Genomic DNA, 16515 nt, shown 5'->3' on the forward strand with positions numbered 1-16515 from the left:
GCCAGAAGGTCACAAACGCCCTCATGCCCGTTTCCAACGATTGGCACTGGGCACCTCGGAGCCCCCTTGTAGGTGTCTCTGTGTGGCTGTTCAGGCTTCCCTTCATTATGGGGGCTGGGCCCAAGAATGGGATGCTCCAGGCGAAGGCGGCAACTGCAGCTGTCTAAGGCCAGGCTTCGGAGTTCTGCCATATTCCACCGCTCACAGCAGGCCACAGGGCAAACCCAGGACGAGCCCAGACTCAAGAGGAACAGGGACAGACTCTACCTCTTGATGGGGGAATGGCAGAGTTCCTTTACAGAAGACCCTGTGTGATGCCACCGTCTTTGAAAACACAACCTACTAAACGTATTCAGGCAAAGGCCTGTAGGGATGTTATTGTAGAGGTGATCATCAATCTCTTCTGATTAGTTAACATGTAAATTACTCACAAATGTCAGTGTCAGTGCTTTATTACTTTATTATTAATTATAGGTGGCCGGTGAGAATTATAGGCTGATCAGATGTAGCTGGTGAGGAGTGCATGAGTTGGGATCTGGATTTTCCTTGTGGAAATGGATCCGGTAATGTTGATGCAGTTAAATCTTGGTCCTTACCGTTCAACAACTCAATACTACCTTTTAATCTTTCTGCAATTAGGTTGGATTTATGATTTATGAGTTTTTCTTCTTGTTTTTTTGGAAGCCATTAGCATTTTATCAATCACCACATGTCCTCTTTCTGTTTTTAAAAAGATAAGGCGTAGGACTGTGGTAAGTGTTGGCCTTCAGGGGTCTGTAGACCCTGATTCTGCCTCTGCGGGCCTTGGCTGCACCATGAGATGCTTGGCCTCCCTGCTCAGCCCTGGTCTTGTAAGACAGACTCACTGCAGGAAGGCATTTGGGCCCCCAAGCGATCCTGTCCTGTGCCCTTTGCTGGGACTTGTGTATACAGCATGCAAGTGATCCTGAAAGTGCTTTTCAGGCACTTCGAGAATCCCCTGGACATTGTTCCAACAATAGGTTCACATCTGATTTCTGATCTGAGACAAATAATGATGACATAATGGATACAGGATACTATGCTTTTGCCTTAAATCTATTACATTGCCTACCAGTGGTAACTCGTTTGCCTGAGGCCAGGGAAGTCCTGGCCCTGCCTTGTGGGCCATGGGCCTCAACTGGGTAAAGGTAGCCAGTGTTAAACAGCTACACAGCCTAAGTAAAGAATGAAAAATGAGGTTCCAATAGGTTCAGCTAAGCCCATCTGGGATAAGGGCACAACCCTTTTCTCTAAAAATTACTAGATTCCATAGAGTTGGATTGAAAGGGGAAACTGAGGCCCCCAGAGCTGAGGAGAGCTGAGCCTAAGCCAAGACCAAGGACGGGGAAAGCCTGAGCCTTTCTTTTTTCGTTTTACTATGCCACAGACATGATCTTGTTAACTGTTAGGAAAAATATAATGACCTGATTCTGGGAATTTTCCTTCTCTTTCTCTTCCGCTCCTGTCCCGTTCTCAGCCCGCAGGCTGAGAAGGTTTAATTGCGTCTGCCAGGCGAGTGTTTTCTCATGGGGATTAGAGCAGGCTAAATTGGGCTTTAACGCTTAGTGGGATAACAGAGCTTCCTGAGGAATGTGAACCTAATTAGGGATTCCAGGGTCAAGCCTGACAAAGGAGACACAGAAGCAAAGTTAGGGCGAGCTCTTGAAGGAAGCAAAGAAAGTTAATAAAGTCTCGAATGTCCTCATTTTGTACTGCCATTCTTTGTATAGATCTGCTGTTGTTTGCAGGCTTGTGTTGAAAGTCTGACCCTGGGCTTCTCTTCAACCCTCTACGTAGCCCCCTGTCCCCAGGCACCATTGGAAGAGCAGCCTTGAATGATGAGTAAGGCCACCTTCGGCACGTCAGGAGACCCCGTCCTCACCTGGGGGACTCAGCTCCTGTTGGTGTGCCCAGAACGTTCTGTGTCGACCTGACATCTCCATCCGTCCTATCAGACCTTTGATTGTTAGTGCTGGGGTGTTGCATTTTGTTCCCCCAAATTCAAATGTTGAAGTCCAAATCCCCAGGACCCCAGAATGTGGCAGGATTTGGAGATAAGGTCTTTAAAGAGGTAATTAGGTTAAAATAGGGTCATTAGGGTGGGCCTAATCCAGTATGACTGGTGTCCTTAGAAAGACTGGGACACAGACATACACAAGGAATGGCCACGTGAGGACATGGGGAGAAGGTGGCCATCTGCAGGCCCGGGAGAGAGGCCTCAGGAGGAATCACCCTGCCCACATCTTCATCTTAGCCTCCTAGCCTCCAGGACTGTGTGAGGATAAACGGCTGTGGTGTCAGCTGCCCATTCTGTGGTACGTTGTTACGGCAGCGCCCCTCACCCGAGCTAAGACTGTGGGTTATTTAAGCAGATAAACACTTTGGTCAGTGTCAGCACTAGGAATGAGGGGACTTTCCTTCTGTGATTATTCTCCTCACCCTGCCCTTATAATAAATGATAATAATGGTAATACAAACACATGAACAATGTATCCTTTTTCAGTCTTAACTAATGGGTAAATTAAAGATCTTGCTATTTTATTGATCAGTAACATACAATGTAAGAAGTCAAAGCTGTGGTATAATAGAAGTGGCCCTTCGTAAAAGCTCCACCCTCCTTGCAACCAGGCTGCTACTCCGTGTAGAGATTAGAGAAGAGTCCCAACCCCCAATTATATCGTAAGATCCTGGTGGTCAGCAAATATTTGGTGTCCGTATCTGTTTTTCCCTGGCTAGTTCAGGGCCTCAGAGGTAGGTTACCTCTGACTGTTTTCAGGACTTAGGAAAGAAAGTACTGCCATCTTGGCATCATCACGAAGTTTCTTTAAAAAGAATTGTTTTCGTAAAGATAAAAGTAAACTTCATTTCTGAGTCTTTGCAACTTATCTTAGAGTTAAAACTGTTATGATTAAAGTAATTTTATGTATGATAGAACTTGTGCATAAGGTGATGTCTCTGTACTTGGCTTAACTCAGTGAGTTGCTTTCTCCTCTGTCTGCAAGGTTTGGCAAGGTCAGTGGCTGGCCCGTTTGTCTCTACTCAGTTTCCACTTGTTTTGCACCTGAATGCTGGCCCACGGATTTGCATTCGGTGGTATGTGGTGTGTGCGCATTTGTGGAACGCGTTTCATTGCTGTGGGTTGGTACTGTTGAGCTGATTCTCCCCTCCAGAATCCTGACATGAACAAGGTTTGCCCAGGCCTGCTTGATACCAGAGTAGAGTAGAGACTTCACCTGTGGGTAGAATGACCTGGAGAGCAAGCAGGAAGAAACGATTAGAGGAGCCAAGCCTCCAGGCTTTCCCTGTAGCTGCCGGGTGTGTAAAAGCATGCTTGATACTTGAGGGTGCTCCCTTCAGTTCTTTTTTTTTTTTTCTTTTGAGATGGAGTCTTGCTCTGTCGCCCAGGCTGGAGTGCAGTGGCACGATCCCAGCTCACTGCAACCTCCAAGGTTCAAGCAATTCTCCTGCCTTAGCCTCCTGAGTAACTGGGATTACAGGCATGCGCCACCATGCCCTGCTAAGTTTTGTATTTTTAGTAGAGACGGGGTTTTGCCATGTTGACCAGGCTGGTCTCGGGCTCCTGACCTCAGGTGATCCGCCCATCTGGGCCTCCCGAAGTGCTGGGATTACAGGCTTGAGCCACTGCGCCCGGCCTCTCTCCAGTCCTTACTTCGTGTTTCTGTGAGGTTCTAGGAAGCTGATTCACGTGACCCACCATGACTGGAATTTTTGATGATTCGGAAAAGACAGAATTGAAATTTACGTTTATTCTCTTTATACAGAATATGCATGTTTATACAGATTATGTAGTGCATCAGTTATACCCACACGGTTTTAGAGAAACTGATGGAAAAATGTCACTTTCTATATGGCTGTTTACAAAGTGAAATTTAAAGAAACAACAATAAAAGCTGAGTTTGGAGTTTTATTGTGTTCATCAAAAGGAAAACAATGTCTGTCAAGCACAAGGAGAATTGAGTTGTCCTTTATTTCTCCCAGGACTTGGATCTCCCAGAAGTAAGCAGAGAGGGATTGGTTCAGGTTTGAAGAGTTGATCTCACTCCTTACTGAGGAAGATCTGCACCTGAGGCCCTGTGTCTGTCAGCACTGGGGGTAATGGTGACTGGGCCGGTGCACCTTGGGTGAAAGCACTTTCTAAGGCAGAATGTGCTTGTTAGCTGAAGTGCTTTCATTCACCTTGGGGGATGGAACTGCAGGGCTAAGCTTTGTTGTGTGTGCACACACACAAACACACAGAGACACATACAGGTATACACTCACACATGGAGACACACACAGACACGCTCTCACATCAATACACTCACATGAGGCCATGAGGCATAGGCATACATAGAAACACACACAGACACACTTACAAAAGTCAGTTTCTTTTTTTTTTTTTTGAGGCGGAGTCTCCCTCTGTCGCCCAGGCTGGAGTGCAGTGGCGCGATCTCGGCTCACTGCAAGCTCTGCCTCCTGGGTTCACGCCATTCTCCTGCCTCGGCCTCCCATGTAGCTGGGACTACAGGCGCCCGCCACCACGCCTGGCTAATTTTTTTTTTTTTTTTTTGTACTTTTAGTAGCGACGGGGTTTCACCGTGGTCTCGATCTCCTGACCTCGTGATCCGCCCGCCTCGGCCTCCCAAAGTGCTGGGATTACAAGCGTGAGCCACCGCGCCCGGCGAAAACTCAGTTTCAAACATGCACATTCATACATTCTCACAAGCACACACGCCCACACCCCCCACACTTTTACACTCCCATGCACATAACCACTGCCTCACCCACTCATACGCAAACTCACAACACTCTCAAACTTACACACATTCACACAAAAGAATACATTTGCAGATATCCACAGTAAAATATACCTAGTCAAACACAGACACCACCACATGTAGTCACTCATACACACACACCCACACGCACCCACACACCCACACTCACACACCCACACTCACACCCATCCACACTCACACATACGCTCACCCACACACTCACATTCCCAAGGACACAGTCATGACTTGGTGGCAAGCCCTCGTCCCTCTGCCCCTCTGTCCTGTGGACCTGCTGGCCTGGAGACAAGGTTATTGATGCCAGTGTACCCAGGCACCCACGTAGCCAGGTGTGGGGCGGGCACAGCAATGTTTGTTTGTGGTTTCCTTGGGAACAGTAGATTAGGATCCCAGGATAGCTGAAAGAAGGCAATAAAGAGGCTCCTAAACAGGCTTTTCAGAGGGGCCCTCGCCTCCACCATGGGAGGGACGGATCCCAGGGATGCCACAGCCCATGGCTTTTGGCCCACAGCCCATGACCCACTGCCTTCTCTCCAGCCTTCTGTAGCTGCTAACAGGAGCTGCTCTGCCCCCTTCCTTGTCTCACTGTTGTCACCTCTTGCCACCCTAACCCCTGAGGGAGCTGCTCATTATGAGAGAGGGTGCAGCTCCTATCAGGAGAGGAGCCTGGAGCTGGGGCACCAGCTGGTGTCGTCTCTGTGAGAGTTCCCGTGGCTGGCGCTGGCCCTCTCTGAGACGCAGCTTCTCATACGCAGAGTGGGGGCTCGCTGGCCTTATTGTGAGGGCTACAGAGAAAGACCTGCAGACAGGGCACTGTTCCGTGTTTATCCAGCTGATTCGAGTCCACACATTGGATGAGCCGTGGGCCTCCCCAGGAGTGTGCCTTGACACCGGGAGCGCTGCCTGGTTCTTGTCTCACCCTCTCACGCCCCTGCAGCTCACTCAGCATCATGTTACAGAGCAGGCAAAGCGCAAGGCCAGTGGGTGCCCATCTAGACTCCTGGCCATGCCACCACACACATCCCAGCCATGCTGGTGGTGCACTGATGGGGCCAGGCGCAGCTCAGAGGCTTCTGGTTGGCGTCTGCAGGACGGTCTCAGGGGATGCAGTGCACTGGGACCCGCCCAGCCCTGCAGCGTTGGGTGGCTGCTCTCTCTGTGAATAAGTCAGACTGGCATGTTAAGAACATAAGTGCTAAAGAAGTGTCAGCTTCTTTGTGCCGAGAAAGGCCAAGCCCACCTGGAGTTGGCCCCAACCCACAGTGCTTCCCTCTGTCCAGTGAGAACAGTGAAAGAACCCCACAGTGCTGGGGAATGTGTGATCAGTGCAGGAGTTTGAGGTGAGGAGAGCAAGCAGGTGTGCCTCACTCCCTTACCTGGCTCCATCCACAGGAGATACCCTCCTGATGCATGGGAGGCAGGGCAGCCTGTAGATCAGTGGAGAGCTGTGTGCGCTCTGGCAGGGATACAGCTCTGCACACGGAAGCACTGTGCTTCTGCCTCTGCTAAGGCTGAAGAACAGCAAGTGACACCTGACTATCCAGCAAATGCAGCTGATTGCACCGTCGCACAGTCCCTGTAGGTTCCTTGGTGCTGAGCAGGCCGGCGTCAGCATCCCCAGCCTGGCCGCCTCGCCCTGTGGTTCTGTCTGTGGTCAGCTTACCTGCCTTAGTATAAGGGAGGAAAAGTGTGATGGAAATACAGTCTCTTTTCAGGGACATCCTGTCCTGGAATCTGGTTTTAGCCACATGGAAGGAACAAGTGCCCTTTGTGTTCACTTGGTCATGGTTTTTACTAAATGAGATGTTTGCACTTATAGAAATGATGAGTTTTCTCTTTATCAACAGGCGACTCTTTGCCTCTAGAATGTCCCCTTTTCTCTGGTTGGTGCTCCATGTACATTTTTATTTGCAAGCCACTCCCACAAAAGATCTTTCCTGAGACATTTTTGTCTGCATTTTGTAACAGCACATGTGCAAACAGACAGTAGGGCCTGTGACCGGTTCTCTCGGAAGAGAGGAGCAAGTTCAGTAGGATGCGAATGTGGAGGCTCAGGGCAAGGCTGCCTGCCATTTGCTCTGCAGAACCTGGGAGCTGCTTGCCCCCCACTGTTCCCCAGCTCACTTTCTTAAAAATGATTCATTTTATGCAGTTTCTATTACGTGAGCCGTAAGCTCTGTGGGGTTGGGGACCAGTCTGCTTCATTTCCAAGTGAAGTCCTGGCAGGAGAAGGCTGTCAGTGAAAATGTGTGGGACAAGTGATGGATGGAGTTCAACAAGATCGGGCGTGCCAATTCCAGAGCCCCTTAGCCCATATAAGCTGTGGATGGTCTGGGGCGAGATGGGACTCGGGCAGTCCTGGCTTACAGAGCTCACCTCTCCTTTTCTGTAGGACCCCTGGGGCCAGGCCAGGTGGTGGGCAGTTATTGCACCCCATCTGGCCATAGAGGGATGTGGGAACACACAGACCTGGCTTCTGGACGGAATCTTTAAGTGGCTGCTGTCTTTAAAACTCAAGTTTCTGACATTGCACAGGGCTTTTCTTTTCATTGTCTCAACAAATGTGTGCTTCAAGACAGTGAATTTAAAAAATGTATTATAGACTCTATTTTTAAGAGAGTTTTAGATTTATACAAAAATTAGACACACTCAGGCCAGGTGCGGTGGCTCACACCTGTAATCCCAGCACTTTGGGAGGCCGAGGCAGGTGGATCATGAGGTCAGGAGATTGAGACCATCCTGGCTAACACCGTGAAACCCCATCTCTACTAAAAATACAAAAAGTTAGCCGGGCGAGGTGGCGGGCGCCTGTAGTCCCAGCTGCTCGAGAGGCTGAGGCAGGAGAATGGCGTGAACCCGGGAGGCGGAGCTTGCAGTGAGCCGAGATCGCGCCACTGCACTCTAGCCTGGGTGACAGAGCGAGACTCCATCTCAAAAAAAAAAAAAAAAAAAAAAAATTGGACACAGTCTTCTTCCTCTTCATATATAAACATCTTCCATTCCTGTGGTACATTTGTTACACTTGATTAGCCAATATTGATACAGTCTTAGTAACCAGAGCCCTTGGTTTACATTAGGATTCTCTCTTGGTGTTGTACATTCTGTGGGTTTAGACAAATGTAGAATGACGTGCGTCCATCCTTATAGTATCAAGCAGAATAGCTTCATGGCCCTAAAGAGTCTCTGTGCTCTGCCTGTTCCTCTCTTCCTCCTAATCCCTGGCTTTCACTGACCTTTACACTGTCCCATAGTTTTGCCTTTTCCAGAATGTCACAGAGTTGAAATCATACAGTATGTGGCCTTTTCAGAGTGGCTTCTTTCACTTAGTAATATGCATTTAAGTTTCCTCTTGTGCTTTCCTGCCTTCATAGCTCATTTTTTTTTTGTCATGCTTGACATGCCATTGCAGGAATGCTGATAGTGAGTTTGAAAGGCAGCGGCCCTGATTCTTCGCACATTTCTTGCCTGCATGTCACATATGGAGTGAGGCAACAAGATGCATGTGTGCATTGAGTAGATACCATGCTTGGGGGGAGATAAGTCACACCGCTCTGTTAACCATAGGGTCTCCTTGTCCGGCTGTTTCCACCATCCTTTAAGGTTGTGTCTGTGACTCCTTCTGTTTCCAAAGCCGTTTTTGTTTTGTTTTGCTTTACGGGTATTTGTTTACTTATTCTCTCATCCGTTCATCAAACTTTAAAGGGGCCCTGAGAGAGGACCCCTGCCCCAGACATCCGTCTGAGTCAGAGCCATGGTGGAGTAATGATGTGTCCCAGACACAGGAACGGCCATGTGTCACATACTCCCTGAGGACTGGACTGCGTAAGATAAGCTAGAGGCTATAAATAGTTGTCCTGGTAAGAGCCAAGGTCACGCTGCCGCCCACCCCAAACCACAAGTACAATTAGTCAGATCTCTGAGATTCTCTACGATTCTCCTTCCATTGCACATTTTCAGAAAACTCTTTGAGAAGGCAGGTGCCAGGGATCTGGAGGGGGCAGTGCCAGGAGAAAGCTAAGGAGTGAGGTCACTCACCAGGAGCTGAATCCTGTTTGCTGGCGCCTGGCTCCTGAGCTGCCCCCCAGAGCAGCGCAATGCCTGTCTGGCTCCCTTAGCCCCTGCTCTGTGCCGGCCACTCTTCTGAGCTCCTCACGCGCCATCTCTTAATTCTCACCGTGACCCTGCCTGGAAGGCACTATTGTTACCTGCAGTTTTCAGATGTGGAAACTGAGGCCCAGAGAGATTAAAGGCCAAGGTCCTGTGGCTAGTAAGTAGTGGAGATCCTGCCCAAGGTGGGGTCTTTGCCCTGCAGGACTGGTGGCTCCCTATGCCTGTTACTAACTGCCTCTCCTGACTGTGTTTGAGCCGCCTCGCCTCCGTTACTTTCTGTCTTTCCCAGGGAGCCCTCGGTCTTCAGAGCCTATGGTGGAGTCAAAGTCTCCTCTCCCCGTCTCTTGTGCGGAATGGAATAACCACGTTGACATTGCCACATTCAGACTCTTCAGTTCTACTTGTAGAAATAGTTCTAGAAAAGGTGGCCCCTTGTGTAGAGGATGCATGCCCCTGGGTGAGGATGGGAGGAGTGGGGGCTTGAAGACCACCAGGCAGAGCCTTCCACCTCCTTCTCTGGGCCCCGCTCCCAAGCTCCCCAAGCACGGACCGACTCAGAGGTTTCCATCCTTGAGGTCTACCAGTTCTTTGTGAAAGTGGGGGCTAAATTTTGTATCTATGAGTGATTTGCATTTTTCTGGAAGGGAAGGCCCCATGGTTTCCATGACATTAGCAAAAAGGACAGGGACTTTCCAAAAGTGAACAAAACCCTGGACTCTCTTAACTCTAAATCTTGTCAGTCTTGATCTGCTACAGCTTTGTGGCCAGAGTGAGGTTAGAGACAGTTTCATTCAGCCTTTGGGAGCCTGGCTTGATTATTATGCTAATTTTTTCCTGGAGAATCCATTTGCTTATCTGTTTCTTCTCTCTTTGAAAGGTGGTGATTCCCTGCGGTTTGCAAGTCCGACTGGAACAGGTAAGCCCTTTGCATTTCTTTGGCTCCATTGTTCCATCCTGTGGGACTAAGTCCTTTCTTGAAGCCGCGCCCTCTTTGGGGATCTTTTGGCTTCCTCTAGGATCCATGCCCTCCCTTTGACCTGTAGCTTGCATTCACAAGGCTCTCTGAGGACCTTTGACCATGCTGCACTGGCCAATTGCATGGTTTTTTAGAGAAGAGGATCCGCTGCGTCTTTGCGGGAGCTGCCTTTCTATCAGTAATAGTTACCTTCGGGGCGAATCTCCCTGGGCCGAGTTTCCTTGGCTATAAAGTGAAGACAGCACAAGTCTGTTGTCTTAGTGATAAAAACCTGGACAGAGAGGGTGCCTGGGTCGCCAGGTGGCTGTGGACAATGTAGTGCAGTGGTTTGTAGACTGACATCCAGCTCTGACAAATACTGGGTGTGTGTGTGTGTGTTCAAATCAGATTGAAGGTAAACACAATAGCACTTTCTCTTTGGCTTGTGATTAGGCAAATTTAAATTGCTGCCTGCTTTTCAAATGCAGCCCCTTGGAAGGTCGTGGTACCTCCTAGTGTTTTCTTTGCCTCCACCCTTTGGAGCTGAGGGGGTGAAGCTTTGTTTCTGAGGGCTTATTAGCAGCTTGCAGGATAACTGAAAGACTCACTGTGCCTAGACAGTAGGACACAGGACCCTCTTCTCTCACTGCAAGTCAGAAGCGACTCCCTGGGAGGCAAATGGGAAGCTGCCTCTTGCTGCTGGGGAAGTGTGTGCAGGTCTGGGCCTCCCCGGTGGGGTAGGGAAACAGGTGCGCCCTGTGGTTCCTCGTGGGCATCTTCAGGTGTGTTGTTCCCTGTACTTCTCAAGTAGGGCAGGGCTTTCTGCCCTTGGCTCCCCTTAGCTTCGCCATACGCAGAATCTGGGGTGTTCTGCCGGAGATTTGGCAGTCTTTCTGGGTTGTGAGCCTGGTGGCCTCCAGACATGGAACTGGCTAACTGGCTCTGTCTTGTGGTGCAGTAGGACATCCTTCCCCAGGCTCGGCCAGCGGCGCCCGTGTGGCAGCTTCCCTGCTTTGATGAAGTCAAGATCAGATCCTGGCTCCAGTGGCTGGGCCTTGCCCTTGCCCCCTGCCCATCTGAGCCTTGGTTTCCTCCTTTACCCAGTGGGCGTGGGGGTGGCTCTCTAACCTCATCACTTGAGTGGCCGGGCCCTGCCCTCGCCCCCTGCCCACCTGAGCCTCGGTTTTCTCCTTTATGAGATGGCCATAGGGGTGCTCTCTAACTTAGCTACAGATGAGAGAAGAGGGGATCAGGTCCGTCACAGAAGCCTGGCCACAGGCGGGGTGCCCTTATTGTGCTCCTTTTAATGCTGTCATGTGGTGTGGTCTCTCTGCTTCTGGAAGAGCAAAGTATGCATTTGAGTTCATAGGAACGTTAAAAAAAAACCTCACCCAGAAACCTAAAATATTGACAAACTGTGAGAAACGTGTTGCAGCATCAAGAGCTGAGGCCATCCGGGGTGGGCGCCTGCCCGGCCATCCTTGCAGGCCTCAGCCGTGTCCCCAGGCTTGTGGTCCACTCTCACTCCATTCCTTCTGTGGCACTCACCGCCGACGGGGGGATGGGGGAGTAGGGGGCGTGGGGGGACTTGGGGGCATGTGTTTGTAGTTGGTTTTGACAGGCTGCGGTTTGTGACTGATTTCCTCAGGCTTGTCATAGGCCCCGGGAGCCAGGGGCTGAGGCCCAGGTGGCCCCAGAGCTGTGTGCCTGTCCCGAGGCCCTGGCTGAAGCCTGTTTTCCTGGTGGTGGCTGAGACTCTCCCACCTCACAGACAGTCCCTTGCCATCAGATTTGTTGGTGAGCCCTGGACATCAGAGGCACCAGAGGGCTAAAGCTGTGTGCTGGCTCTAAAGACGCGGGTTGCAGGGCTGTCAGACAGGCCAGAGCCCTAAGGGCCCATCCTGGCTGCTCAGATGTTGTCATTGTTCCCTCTGGAGCCCAGGGTCCCAGAGAGGAGTCTTCAGCCTCCTGGAGCACAGCCCTCCCCCTACGTCAGGACACGGCCTCCCTGTTAACCTTTTCACAGGTGTGGTTGCTAAGAGATCTCACTCTTCTAGCCCAGCCTGGCTCCTGCCCACTCCCCCTGCTGCTGTGTGTGTGTGTGTGTATTATGTGTGTAATTGTTATGTGTGTACAAATACATACATGTATGTTATGCATGTAGTTGTTACACATATATGGATAGACATGCATGTTATACATGTAATTTATTGGTATATGAACACATACATGCATGTTATACATGTAATTGTTATAGGCACACAAATGAATATGTACATGTTATACATGTGTCAACACATGAATACATACACGTGCCATGCATATGAGTGTTATGTATGTGAATGTATATGTATATTAGGTATGTAGTCTTTATATGTGAGTGTATATAGGTGTGTCATGTAATTGTTTATATGAATGTTTGTATGCATATATTATGTATATAAATGTTACACATGTGAATATATGTATCTTGTATGTAATTGTTATGTGTGTAGGTTTTGAATGTAGTTGTTATATATCTGAGGGTATATATATGTGGATAATGTAATTGTTACCTGTGTGTGAACATATGGATGTGTGTGTTTATTATGTATGTGAGTTTATGTGAGTGTGTGTGTGTGTGTGTGTGTGTATTTCCCTGAGATGAACATGCATGAGTCCACTAAGCTCTCTGTGGCCTTTTCAAATTACCTTGACCAGCTGGCCTCCAGGTGTGGTCCCTGGACCTACAGCCTCAGCATTGCCTGGGGACCTATAGAAATGCACATTCTCAGGCCCCAGCCCAGACCTACTGAATTGCTGGGTCCCTGTGATCGGTGGGTGCTTTAACAAACCCTCTGGCAAGGTTGATCAGTTCAAGTGTGGGAATCCTGGCTGTGGGCTGGAACTGGGGCAGGGATCAGCCTGTGGGCCTGCGGTCAGGGGTGGCCTTGGCAAATGCCTGCCTTTCTGGGCTGCTCTCCCCGTGTGGTGGTGTGGGGTCATGAGAGGGCCTTTGATGCCAAGACACCCAGTTCCCTCATATCTTTATTTTGCATGGAGCTTTCTCCCCTAAACAGGGCAGTGCTGTCTTCCTCCTGGCATGGAGGAGTAAATGGAAGGATGGATGTGGCAGCCCAGCCCGGCCTGAGCACTCTTCTGCCTCCCTGCTGGGTGGCCTTGTAGAAGCAGACCCTCCCATTTAGTGGAGCTTGGGCAGGAGGGTTTCTGCCTGCACAGTGTGGCTTCTCAGGGCAGAAAGCACAGAATCTTTTTTTTTTCTTTCCTGATCCTGTCTGGGCTGAGTCTTCTGTCACTGTGATCCCTGGCATTTTGGATGGGCATGGAATTGCTTTCAGATAATACTGGCATCCCCGATGTCACCTGGGGTGTCACTGTGCCCTGTGGGACCTGGCCAGGTCACCTGATAGCTGTTTTGTTTTTCTCTTTGTTACCATTCATCGAGTACCTATTCTGTCTCAGATGCCCTGCCCTCCTTCACCTGCGGGAGCTCAGAAAACTGAAGAAACTCCCACATCACCCAGACATTAAGGGGCTTCTATTCTCTGGGGTGTCAGTGCCCCTGCAGGCCCCTCTGTGACCTGCCCTCAGACCTGGCTGCCCTTCTGCTCTGTCCTGTGTCAGTGGCCCTTCCCACACCTGGAGTTCACCTGACACTTGTACCCACCCCCAGCCCACACCTTTGCTCTGCAGCTAACTGAGGGGCATGACCCCTTTGGAGAGGTTCTAGAATAGCTTCATCCCAGCATGTTTTATCGAGATGAGCTGCTGGGTCTGTCAAAATTCCTGGAGTTGCGCTGGCTGAGGGCATGATTGTTTTGAAACCCTTGGGCCTAATTCCCTGGTGGGGCAGAAAGAAGGCGGTGATGGTGACGAGCCTTGCCAGCCGTACTTACCGACATCCCAGGACAGGACTGTAAGGGTGTCTGTCATCTTAATGACATTATACTGTGTGAGGGTCCTTTGTCTGCAGGCATAGGGTGCCTTTGTGGCTCCCTGGGGCATTTAAGACACAATGGAGAAGGAATCTTTTCCGTGATTGTGGCGCATTGAACCTGTGGCTATTTACCTGTGATGTTCGTTTTCCTATTCCTGGTAGCAGAATCTTCTGTTTACTGCAGCAGCTTACAAAAGTGGGATGTGAGGTTAGATTAATTCATGGACTCAAGATCAGCACATAGTGTTGTTGAGAAAGGAGCTGGGAGGCAAACCTCCCTTTGTGAATGTCAACTTAGCATATGTTACATGGACACAGGGTTGGAGCTTCCTGGGAGCCAGTGTGAAAAGGAAACCACAATGATTGGCATGTACCTTTCTGGAAGGTGGGAAGAAACAAGAATCAGCAGAGAAAATGTGCAATGTGGGAAATTATGGAGGGTGTAGACTAAGGCATCAGGGGCATGCGCCACCTCTCCACGAGTCGAGCAGAATGATGATTTTGGAGGGATGTCAGAGGCAAGCTATTGCAGCATAGCCTCATTGGGACCTCTGGCTTTTAGAACTATAAAGGGACAATTGGTGTCTTTCTGCTTACATTACTGTTCTATGGGCTGTGGTCTGCTGGGTCATAGAGAGAATGCTTCACCACTGTTCAGGTAACTACTGTCCCCAAGGCTGGGAGAGGTGGCCGGGCTCCTTACAGGGGAGTCACAGCCTGTGGTCCAGCTGCTCTGTAAGTCTACAGGTATGTGTACACGCATGTGCTCACATGCGCACACAGGCACAGAATGCAGTAGTAGGTGTGAGCATGGACGAGAGTTGGGTTGAGTCCCAGCCAGGCTATGACACTGGTGAGCTGTGTGGCCTTGAATGGAGTTCTTTCACTTTTCTGGGCTCCACTTTCCTCTTCTGTAAAATGAGGATGCCAGCAGCTCTTCTTGGGGTCACTGCCAGGATCGAATGAAATAACATGCTTAGATCCTCAGTGCTAGTGTGACACAGGGAAGACACGTGATGTGTGGGAAAGAGCCTGGTTGGTTGTCCTGTGAAGGTAAGTTGGCAGCGCGGTTCTTCTGGTGCCCACAGCCTTTGCTGTGTGCCATTCATTGTTGATCTGGTTCTCCTGACGGAGAGAACCAGTCTGATGAGTTCCAGAGCGTGTCCCCTGCTTCCTGAGGGTGAGGGCACCGATGACAGACACTTACAGTAGATGATTCCTGTGATCCCAAATTTGCAGACTTGGAGGCACCGCGGTCAGAACAAGGGCGCATGCGAGTCCGTCCTTGGTAGTTACAGGTTTGCAAGATCTTTTTTCATGATGCTGCAGCTTAGCATTGGTCCGAATGGTGGCCCCACAGCTTTTGATTGAAGTTCAAGGGCAGAGTGTCCTTGTTTTTTTCCACCCTGTGTTTACCTTCATACACTCTGCAAGTGATTGATTCATAGCAGCAAATCTTGGTGCCGTCAGGTGCAGGGCAGCCTTCACTAGGACACCCCGAGGCCATGTATGGGACCCACTTCCCCGCCTGGCCTCCTGGGCAGCCCACAGCTGGCCTGCTTCCAGGGGGGGCCTGGCCCGCCCCGGGGAAGCGCCGCCTGTTTACAGAGGGACCACTGTCCTTGAAGGAGGCTGGTGTCCCTGCCTTCTGGTGGCCGCCTCCGGTGTGGGAGGGTTCAGGGCAGTGCCTGATCTAGCTCTGGGCAGGTCCCTGGCCCGCGCCAGCTGCCTGCACTCACGCCGTGATTGTTCTTGCTTGGCCTTGGTCATTGTGGTCTGTGGCCCTGGAAGAGGGGTTGGGTAAGAATAGTGGCTGAGTCATCAGGGCGGTGCTAATCTTGGCTCACCTCACCTGAGGCCAGCAGGCTGGCTCCCTCCAAGGTGACTGCAGGGCTCAAATTTCAGCCTGAGGCTGGAGCTCACACTCCACCTTTGCACAGCTGTGTGTGCAAGGTGCCTGTGTCTGTGGTCTGTGGTGTGTGTGAGGTGTTTTGTGTGTGTATGTTGTGTTTGTGTGTTGTGTGATGCAGTGTGTGTGTTGTATGTGAGGTGTGTTTTTGTGTGTGAGTTGTCCGTTGTGTGTTGTGTGAAGTGTGTGTGTTGTGTGTTGCGTGTGAGGTGCTTTGAGTGTTGCAGTGTGTATAGTGTTTTGTGTGTGTTGTATGTTGTGTGTTTTGTGTGTGTTGTATTGTGTGTGAGGTGTTGTGTGTGATGTGTTTTTTGTGTGTGTGTTGCAGTGTGTGTGTTGTGTGAGGTGTTTTGTGTGTAAAGTGTGTCTTGTGTGTGTGTTGTGCGTTGTGCTGAGGTGTGTTGTGTGTGTTTGTACATGTCTGTGTTGTGTGTGTTGTGTGTATTGTGTGAGGTGTTTTGTGTGTTGCAGTGTGTGTGTTGTATGTGTAGTGTGTTGTGTGAGATGTGTGTTGTGTTTTGTGTGTGTTGTGTTTTGTGTATTGTTGTGTTGTGTGTGAAGTGTTTTGTGTGTTGTGAGGTGTTTTGTGTGTGTTGTGTGTGTTGTGTGAGGTGTGTGTGCTGTGTGTTTGTGTTTTGTGTGTGTTGTGTGAAGTGTTTTGTGTGTGTGATGTGTATTGTTTGTGAGGTGTTTTGTGTGTGTTGTGTGTGAGGTGTTTTGTGTGTGCTGTTTTGTGTGTTGTGTGAGATGTTGTGTGTGTGAGGTTTTTTATGTGTGTTGTGTGTGC

The 16515-nt window shown here is 50.0% G+C and overlaps 1 protein-coding gene across 1 annotated transcript in view; it reads left to right on the forward strand.

Moving 5' to 3' along the window:
* The window catches only part of TNS3 (tensin 3), a 223798-nt gene that overhangs the window by 16045 nt on the left and 191238 nt on the right, over window positions 1-16515 (forward strand). Inside the window, exon 2 of the mRNA XM_032758139.2 lies at window positions 9805-9843. The gene's annotated coding sequence lies outside the window, so the exon portion shown is untranslated. The remainder of the gene's footprint in view (window positions 1-9804; window positions 9844-16515) is intronic.

The sequence above is a fragment of the Hylobates moloch genome, unplaced genomic scaffold, assembly GCF_009828535.3.
Source record: "Hylobates moloch isolate HMO894 unplaced genomic scaffold, HMol_V3 SCAFFOLD_1, whole genome shotgun sequence".
Lineage (NCBI taxonomy): Eukaryota > Metazoa > Chordata > Mammalia > Primates > Hylobatidae > Hylobates > Hylobates moloch.